This window comes from Heterocephalus glaber, unplaced genomic scaffold (assembly GCF_053883595.1).
Source record: "Heterocephalus glaber isolate CG9 unplaced genomic scaffold, H.glaber_assembly_v1.0 deba00001805, whole genome shotgun sequence".
Taxonomy (NCBI): Eukaryota; Metazoa; Chordata; class Mammalia; order Rodentia; family Bathyergidae; genus Heterocephalus; species Heterocephalus glaber.
In genome coordinates, this window is record NW_028258480.1 from 302,866 (window position 1) to 312,137 (window position 9,272).

Below are 9,272 nucleotides of genomic sequence, written 5' to 3' on the forward strand. Positions count from 1 at the left end.
CCAGGTATGGCTAAGAGATATTAGCCTCTATTTAAATTACCCAGAGTCACAAAGAAAAAAATGAATGTGATGCTTGAAGAATTTAATAACATAGGATCAAATTTTAAAATCAATGTAAATTCTTATTTATAATTACAATTTATGTAGAGAACAGAAAGTTCCAAATATCATGGGTTTAATGTTGATACACTAATTTTGCAAAGGACTAAAAAAATAATAACCAAGTTTGAAAACTTGCTCCAGGAATGGACTTGAGTGGGTAAATATTGCACTTTTCTAATAATTCTCACAACTAAATGCCAGGAAAATGTTCAGTCTGCAGGATCACTCATAATACACGTACTGGGGCTGTGATTACTTTGAATTGTCTACTGTTAGATAATTGCTACCTTCACCAAGTAAATCCCCACCCACTTCTATTCCCAGTGAAATAAAACAAAATATGATTCTAATGTATTTATGATTTTGTAAACATCCAATAAAAAATTTAGAAATAAGTACTAATCCTGTGTAGCTTCAAAATTGAACAGCTATGGAAACAAATTTAATGGAATCATTCATAGTTGGTATCATTCTATTAAAATGAATACCCCTTCATAGAAGAGTAGGGTAAATGTCTATTATATATTCATTCTTTAAATTATTTCCCCTTCTTCCTCTGACAAAATGTAAGCATAAATTCTATTTGGAGCATTCCTACTTATTGCTACAAACAAAAATTGAACATTATTTATGGTCTTTCTTACTTTCCTGAAAATCTTTATTTTGAATTCTTGGGTAGAACTTTGAAAAAATTAGATTATGATGAATGAATTCTATTCACTTATGCTGTATGCAAGGACTAAAGTGTTTTATACCATATGTTAAATGGCTACAATATATAATATAAAATAATATATTCAAAGTTGATTTTGAATTCTCCTGAAATTCTGCAAATGGTCTGAAAATTTCTCTTACCTGTAGAACAGAAATGAAGGCTTAATTATGTCATGTATTGCTTCCTTTGCATTGTTTATATTCACTTGTTCTACTGTTGATGAAACCCACAGGGCAAGATCCAAAGGGAATGTACTGCAATTATCCTCATAAAGCAATATGATTTACTAAATAATAAAAATGTAAATAGCTCTGGAAAGGAGTCATTACACACAAGCATTTATACAAAAAAATAATTTTAGCCTCAAGTTTAAAAGAATAAAAATATTTAAAATAATTTAATATTAGCTAGGAAATATTAAGATATGAGTTAAATCTTATAAAATACCTTTGATACTGGGCTATAATTTAACTTACCTAGAGCATGGTTTCCCCATTCTGTCAATGTTATCCCTTTTATATTATGACAAGTCAATAATCAGAAAAAATTATAAAACTTTACAATCACATATATTCTTACAATGTATAGCAAATGGACTTATATTCATCTTAATATGAATTAAACTTTTATTCCATTCTTTTTATAAAGTGCTGTATTAAAATTAAAATATATTCTGAGCTTCTCAGAGAATTTATAGTCAAAAAGACAAGCATAAAAATAACCTAAATGTTGAGGGATTAAAAAGGAAGTAAAATTTTGTAAGATTTCATAGACCATGTAATTTTGTGAACTATAGGCACCAATATATAATTTATTAATATTAAGTTGTAGAATTAAATGATACAAGTTAAAATATATATACATATGTCTACACATGTGTATATGTGCGCATTTTTGTTTGTATGTACGTCCCCAACATACATGCTGTCCTACAACTATAAGACAGTTATAATAGATATAAATAATATTTTCAATTTTTTTCTCCCCTGACAGGCAAGTTGGAAATAATTGTGAAAAATTATCAATATATAGATTAGAAAATTTAAGTTTAAATAATGAATGTATTTGCACAAGATTTTTATGTATTTATAATTACAAATACAGTTGAGTTTCACTATGTGGGAGAGAAATGGAAAATAATATTAGAAACTACAAACACCATGCAGAGATGTCAAGAGGTGAAGGGGATGGAGGAGGAGGTGCTGTTTACTGGATACACCTAAGAGAGAGTTTAGCACACACTCAGAGGAGTGGTCACATCTGAGACAGAATACAATTAAGTGATTATCTTGGACACTGAATATTCTTTTCATGAGTCAGATTTGAAGATGCCCAGACAAAGATTTCCAGATTTGAAAGTCAACACTGCTACAAAAACACAAAAGGAAGAAAAATTGTAAAAAGAGAATTGAAGGAAATTAAATCTTATGTGGCAGGGAAAAAAATCTGTTAAAAATCTCAATAACCCAGAATGAACAGTGAAACACTGTGGGAAATTGTAGAATTTAGTTATCTAGTTGTAAGAATATGATCACAAGAAGTTTGTTAACTGAGAAAGTTAAGAAGTCATTTCTGGGAATTTCCACAATTCTGTTTGTTAAAAGAATTCCAGGAAACTTTAAGAAATGTTGTAAAAGTTTTATGGGAGATAAACATGTTTTCCCAGCTTTTTAGTAACCATTTTCTGGGATCAGAGAACCATGGCCCAATGGCTCTATGGATGGTGAGAGAGATACCATTCATTATGTACATCTGTAGTGTTTGTGGTGGGCCGGTGGGCTTGACTTCTGCTGAGGTCGCCCTGCTTTCTTGATACCATCTGATAAGAATAGGGCTGCAGTATACTCTTAGATGTATGGATCAGTGAATGGAAACAAGGGATGTGTAAATTCGCCTGTATCTTTTATGAGTCACTTAGAGTCACTTGTTATCACCAGATGTTTATACCAAAAAGACAGTAACCAGAATGACTAAGCTGTTTTCCTATATGTATAGAAGCCTTACTTCTTTCCTTTGTGATTGCTGAACAGTGTCAGGAGAATAAACTGCTGTTTGTCCCCCAGGCTGTCTCCTTTTCTTTCTTTAAAGGTTGGTGCTCTCTGGGGTCTCTGATCTCCCTCTAGAGAGACCACTGACAAAACACATATTAAAGTAAAGATGCCTAAGCACACATATGGAAATCAGCCAGTGAGACTCTTCAAAGATGATACTTTGACACAAAGTTAACGTGAATCACTTCCAGGAGCCACTGCAGGAAGCTTATTTGAATGGTGAGATACTTAAGACCACAGAATCTGACTAAGATCAGCAGCATTGCTTCAGACATAGCACTAACGAGAGGGAAGGAAGATTTGCAAAGCTCTGGTGCCTATGTTATGTGGAACACACAAATTTATGACCCCGCCGCCTCAGCCAGGTTCCTGGTTGGGAATCTCAGTAGGACCAGCAGAGGGATCGGGGGCCTGGTCTCCACGTGCTGCACACACAGGGGCAGGACCTCCCACTCAAGCACACTCAAGGCTGGTGGCCAGGGGGACTTGGAGCAGGAGTGGGGCTGTGGGTGAGAGGATTGCAGTGTCACATAGAGTTTACTGTGTGCAGTGGAACATATGTTCATTTTGTATGAACCGGGAAAATAGACTCAAAACAAATGAAACTGGCAAATCACATAGAAAGGTCAGATGAGAATGAGTGTTGTGCAAAACAATACAGTGTAGAAGAAAATGTAGACAGATGCGATTTTACAAACAGTGTTGAGGGAAAGTTTTCCTTTTTAAAAAAATAAAAAGTTAGATGTACCTGGGAAAATGATATTTCAGAAATAAGAAATGATGGAAATCTTCCAGAAGGCACCAAGGCTAATATTTATAGGGAGTGTTAGGTAGTCCTGCAGTCAAGAAAAAGTGAGTTATTATGAGTTGTGCAGTTTTAAAGAAGGATGTGCTTGCATCATAATGTCCCATCATCTTTTGGGAAGATACTTCAAAAAGGAATTACTGGATCAAATGAAATTTTGATTTTTAATTTTTGAGGAATCTCCAAACTGATTCCCACAGCAGTTGTACTAGTTTACATTTCAGCCCAAAATGTAGAAGGGTTTCCTTTTTATTACACCCTTACCAGAATTTATTATGATTTGAATTCTTTTTTTGTGATTATCATTCTTTCTGCAGTAAAATGAAAGCTCACTGTGTTTTTTCCCTCTTAAATTCTTTTATTGGCACATTTTAGGTGTAAAATACATTTACATTCATCAATGGGAACTTGTACCTTTACATAATCTCTCTTGGTTCTTATTTTTTCTCCATTCTCTGCCTTCCCTTCAACCCCTCCACAATTCCCTATTTACAAAAGCTTTGTTTCCATTTTTTTCTCATATTTTTTTTTCCTTTTCCTTCATTCCTTTCCCCTACTCCTCCCCCTTCCCTTTTCCATTTGGACCTTTTCTTCCTATTTCATATTTTCAATTATTCATTTTAATCCTAATTTACACTTTCAGTTTCTCACACCAGAGAAACTATTCAGTATTTACACATGTGTGTCCTATATATATCACTTAAGAGTATGTCCTCAGTGTGCATCCTTTTAGCCATAAATGTCTCTAATTTCTCATTCTTTATGACTGAGTAGTACTCCATTTTATATTAAAAAAACATTTTCTTTATGCAATCTCCCGTTGATTGGCACTTGAGCTATATCCAAGGTTTAGCTGTTATGAACTGTACCACTATAAACATGGGTGTGCATATATCACTGTCATATGATTCTTTTAATTTTGGGGGGAAGATACCCAGTACAGAAATAACTGGACCACATGGAACCTTTAATTCTAGTTTTTTGAGGTATATCAATATTAATTTCCACAGTGGTTTTACTAGTTTGCATGCCCAACAATGAAGAAGGGTTCATTTCTCCACACAACCCCACCAACATTTGTTATTGGTTGATTTCTTGATAGCAGCCATTCTTTCTGTGGTGAAGTAGAATTTCAGTGTTGTTTTCATCTGCATCTCTTGAATGACCACTGATGTTGAAGACCTTTTCATATGTTTACTGCTTTTACTTCTTTGTCCAAGAAATATCTGTTCATTTCAGATGCCCATTTTTGAATTGGGTCTTTGAATTTGGGGGGTCTGATTTTTTTCAGTTCTTTATATATTCTAGATAGTCCTTTGTTTGATGTACAGCTGTTAAAATTTTTTCCCACATTGTAGGTTGTCTGTTAGCTCTGTTGGTGGTTTCTCTTGCAGTATAGAAGCTTCTTAATAAGATGAGATCCCAGTTGTTGATTCTTTGTGCTAGTTCCCATGCTACTAAGGCTTTGTTCATAAAGTATTTACTTATGCCGGTGTCTTCAAGAATTTTACCTAACTTATATTCCAGCAAGTTTAGTGTTTCTGTTTTAATATTTAGATCTTTAATCCAATTTTATTTTAGTTTAGTGCATGGTGATAAATAAGAGTGTAGTTTTAATCTGTGACAGGTTGAAATCCAGTTTTTCCAGCACCATTTATTAAATTGGCTATCTTTCCTACAGTGAGGATGTTTGGCTCCTTTGTCAAAGGTGAGGTGGTGGAGTATGCCTGGAGTTGTCTCTGGATCTTCTAATCTATTCCACTGATCCTTGGGTCTGTTTCTTTTCCAGCACCACACTGTTTTTATCACAGGGCTGACTGTGGTTTTAATTTGCATTTCTCTGAAGACAAGATAACTCTCTGAAGTGGCATAGATACTCATCAATGGATGAGTTGAAAAAGAAAACCTAGCATTTATAAACAATAATATTCCTTTTTCATAAAAAGGATAGATTTGAGTCATTAGTATAAAAATAAATTCACTTCTGACTGTAACATTAAGTGTAATAAACCAGATATGAACATGGATTCAATACCAAACACACACACAAAAATAAAAATAAAAAAATATATATATATATTTCATAGACATTAGTATAATATGGGGCTCAAAACAAAGATTGTTGCTACATGGGGAGCAACAACTAGAATACGAAGAATAAAATAAAGATATCACCAAGTCCTCAGAAAATTATAATGAAAGTAAAATATAAAAATATTCTGATGACTTTGATGATTAATAGGCACAAAAATAAGTAATATGAGTAACTATTTAATAAAGTAATAAAGTATTTTATGAAGAGCATTCATATTAATAAAATCAGCATAATGTTTTTTCCTTTGTAAAACAAATTCTCACCTGTCCTTCACACTGAATATTGGATGAACTTCCTCTGACTAAGGTGAAGAAGGTAACAGAGCCAAAAGATAGGAGAACTTGAACACTGAGTTACTTGCCATAAACACCCAAACCAAAAACAATCTGAGCAACAGGGTGAGTATGAAACATTGATAAATTCAGATGATAGCTGTGAATATTGTCTTGTGTTGAGCAAATCTATTCCTGAATATTTTATTGCAGGGGGAAAACTGTTTTCTGATACAATTACCCTTCCTGTCATCATCCACCATCTCATAAGTTATTCTGTCCTTTACCCAATTCATTTTCTGTATCTAAGTTCATACTTGTGACTTTGAAGCTTTAGTCCCCAATGCCAAGCACAGTGTCTTCTATTAGCAACTGTACAAAACATTGAACTGTGCACACGATTCAGGGACTGCTGTCTTAGGAAAGTATAATAGCAGTGTTTCTGTCTAGCCATTAATTATTAGGAAGCAAAACCAAGTATTCATATTTTGCTGTGCTGTACTATGGCCTTTTAAGAAATCATATTTATATTATGTAGCACACTGACCTGGCACTGTGAAAGAGGGCATGAGATCTCACAATATTTCAGAGTAATAACTTCTAGTACCTGAGCTATCTAGTGATATGAGAAGTAAATGATTGGCCAAATGCAAATAATGTTTAAATGTTTCTTATGGCCAAGAGAGTACATTATGGTTATTTAATAACATGATATAAATTCTTTATATCCTATGGAATAAAGAAAAATAGCATTAATTTAACAAAATTTAGGAATTTCTTTAAATTAAATACTTTATTTTTCCAAGTCAAAGAATCTGTCAGGTTTGCCAACAATAATCAATAGTATAAATTTTCTAACTCATACAAATACACTAAAATAAATGTAGGAAAAATACGTCTTATGAACATATCCAAGCATTTGTAATGAGTCTAAAAATTGCTCATATACTAAAAACATGTTTATCTTACATGATAAAACTACACAGATTATTGGATATATAACTTTGAAGTAAACAAAGAAAGTAGCAAACATTATATAAGAAATTTTAGAAAAATTATGTTAAATATATAGACATGTATGCATAACCACTGAAATAGAAAAACATTCATAGGAATGTCAATAATTAATAAAATGTTTTAATTTTCTTTAGTGATTGTCATTTTTAAACTCGTTTTCAACATTAGGATATATTACTGTCCCATAACTTCATTTTATTTCAACATTTATCTTTATCCTGAATCCAAAATTGGGAATTACTGCCTTCTGTGTTTTTCTTTTTAGGTATTATGTTTATATATTAAATTAACAAAAAATTCATAAAACATGAAGAAATATTCAAAAATTTATTATGTATTAAATATCATAGTAATGCAAGGCATCTGATGAAAATAGCCAGTATAAATTGTTTCTGCCCTCAATGTTTTACAACCACATTCTGACCGTGTGGATAAGGGATTATTACATATCACATGCAGTTGACAATACTGACTGTTATAATTTCAGTGATTAATGTGAGCTGTATGCAAGAAAGGTGGCAGTGCCAGAATCTAAATGCTCAATTTTTAACTATAAAGCAATTTCTCAAATAATTGTTGCTATTAATCTCTACTGTAACCAGAATGATTAATATAAAATTCTCTAAAATTAGAGCATGCATGAAAATGGTATGACGTAGTTTTCAATATGACAAACGTATTTTTTTCTTTGGCACATTAGTTAACCTTGAAGCCAAATGTATTTCCTCACAGATATAACACATATTTCATGATTTCCAGGTGAAATATAAATGTATAAACATCTGTTCCTGGAAATGCCACCCTCATATTTGATAAGGAAAGGACAACTGCAGAAGAAAAAATAAAGAAAAAAAGCCCCACAAGTTTTGTTTCAAAAAAAGACTAAATAGTTTTCATTAAAAAAAGAAAAAGACAAGTGTAGATGCTTAGCACCACTGAGATATTAACTGCCTGCAGCCCTCTCTCTTCTGCACGACTCTAACAAGAGCCTTCTTCACCTCTTTGTTTCTGAGTCTGTAAATGAGAGGGTTCAGCATGGGGATCACAATTGTGTAAAACACACAAGCCACTTGATCCTTTCCCAAGGAGTATGATGTCTTTGGTTTTAGATAAGTAAAGATGATAAAGCTGTAGAAGATAGTGACTCCAAGGAAATGGGAGGCACAGGTGGAGAAGGCTTTTTGTTTTCCAGCAGTGGAATTTATTTTCAGGATAGTGGAAAGGATGGACACACAGGATACAGATATGATGATGATGGACAGCATTAGGGTGGATCCAGCACTAATAAATATAATGATTTCAACCTCAAATGTGTCACTGCAGGACAGGGCTAAAATTGGGGATGCACCACAGAAAAAGTGTTGGATGATATTAGATTTGCAGAAGTGCAATCTGCTTATACAAACCACATTGACAGTGGAATCCACAAAGCCACAACATAGGAGCCAGCAAGCAGGACATGGCACAATCCTGTGGACATAATGACTGGATAGCATAGAGGGTTGCAAATAGCTACATAGCGATCATAGGCCATCAAGGAGAGAAGAAAGCATTCATGTCTAGCCAAGAGGATAAAAAAGTACATCTGGGTGAAGCAGCTCATGAAGCAGATGCTCTTGGTGGAAGTCAGTAAATTCTCTAAGGTTTTAGGGGTGATGACACTTGAGTAGCTGAGGTTGAGAAGTGACAGCTGAGTGAGAAAAAAGTACTTGGGGGTGTGCAGCTGGGGATCCAGGTGAATGATCAGTATCATTCCCGCATTCCCCAGCACTGTGATCAGGTAAATCAGGAGAAAGAGCATGGAGAGGACCAGCTGTGTCTCTGCAGAGTCCGTCAGCCCCATGAGGATGAAGTCAGGAACACTGGTGGAGTTCCATCTACTCATTCTGCTATGTATTAATCTAATGAGAAATCCAATTCTATACTTAGCTTGAGTGACTGCAAACAGGTTTTGTTTGTATGAGAGGCCCAGCATTAATTTTAATTAGCTTACTCTTCCTGGGAATTGACAAAAACTTTGCTAAATATAAACAAAAAAGTTTAAGTATCAAATAGAGAAAGCTATGATATGAATTGACATTTGCTTCTGACATAGTAAAAAGCTACATCCCATAGATTTACCTTAAATATGATACAGCCTAAATGTTTTCTTCATTAGCACATTTAATCCACATATAAGTTTTATGCCATAGTCACTGTTATCCATAAATTTTGA

General features: G+C 33.6%; 1 pseudogene; it reads right to left on the reverse strand.

The window, feature by feature from the left end:
- Positions 1-7,983: 7,983 nt before the first annotated feature.
- On the reverse strand, positions 7,984-8,942 carry LOC147820730 (olfactory receptor 8H1-like; annotated as a pseudogene).
- Positions 8,943-9,272: the final 330 nt, after the last annotated feature.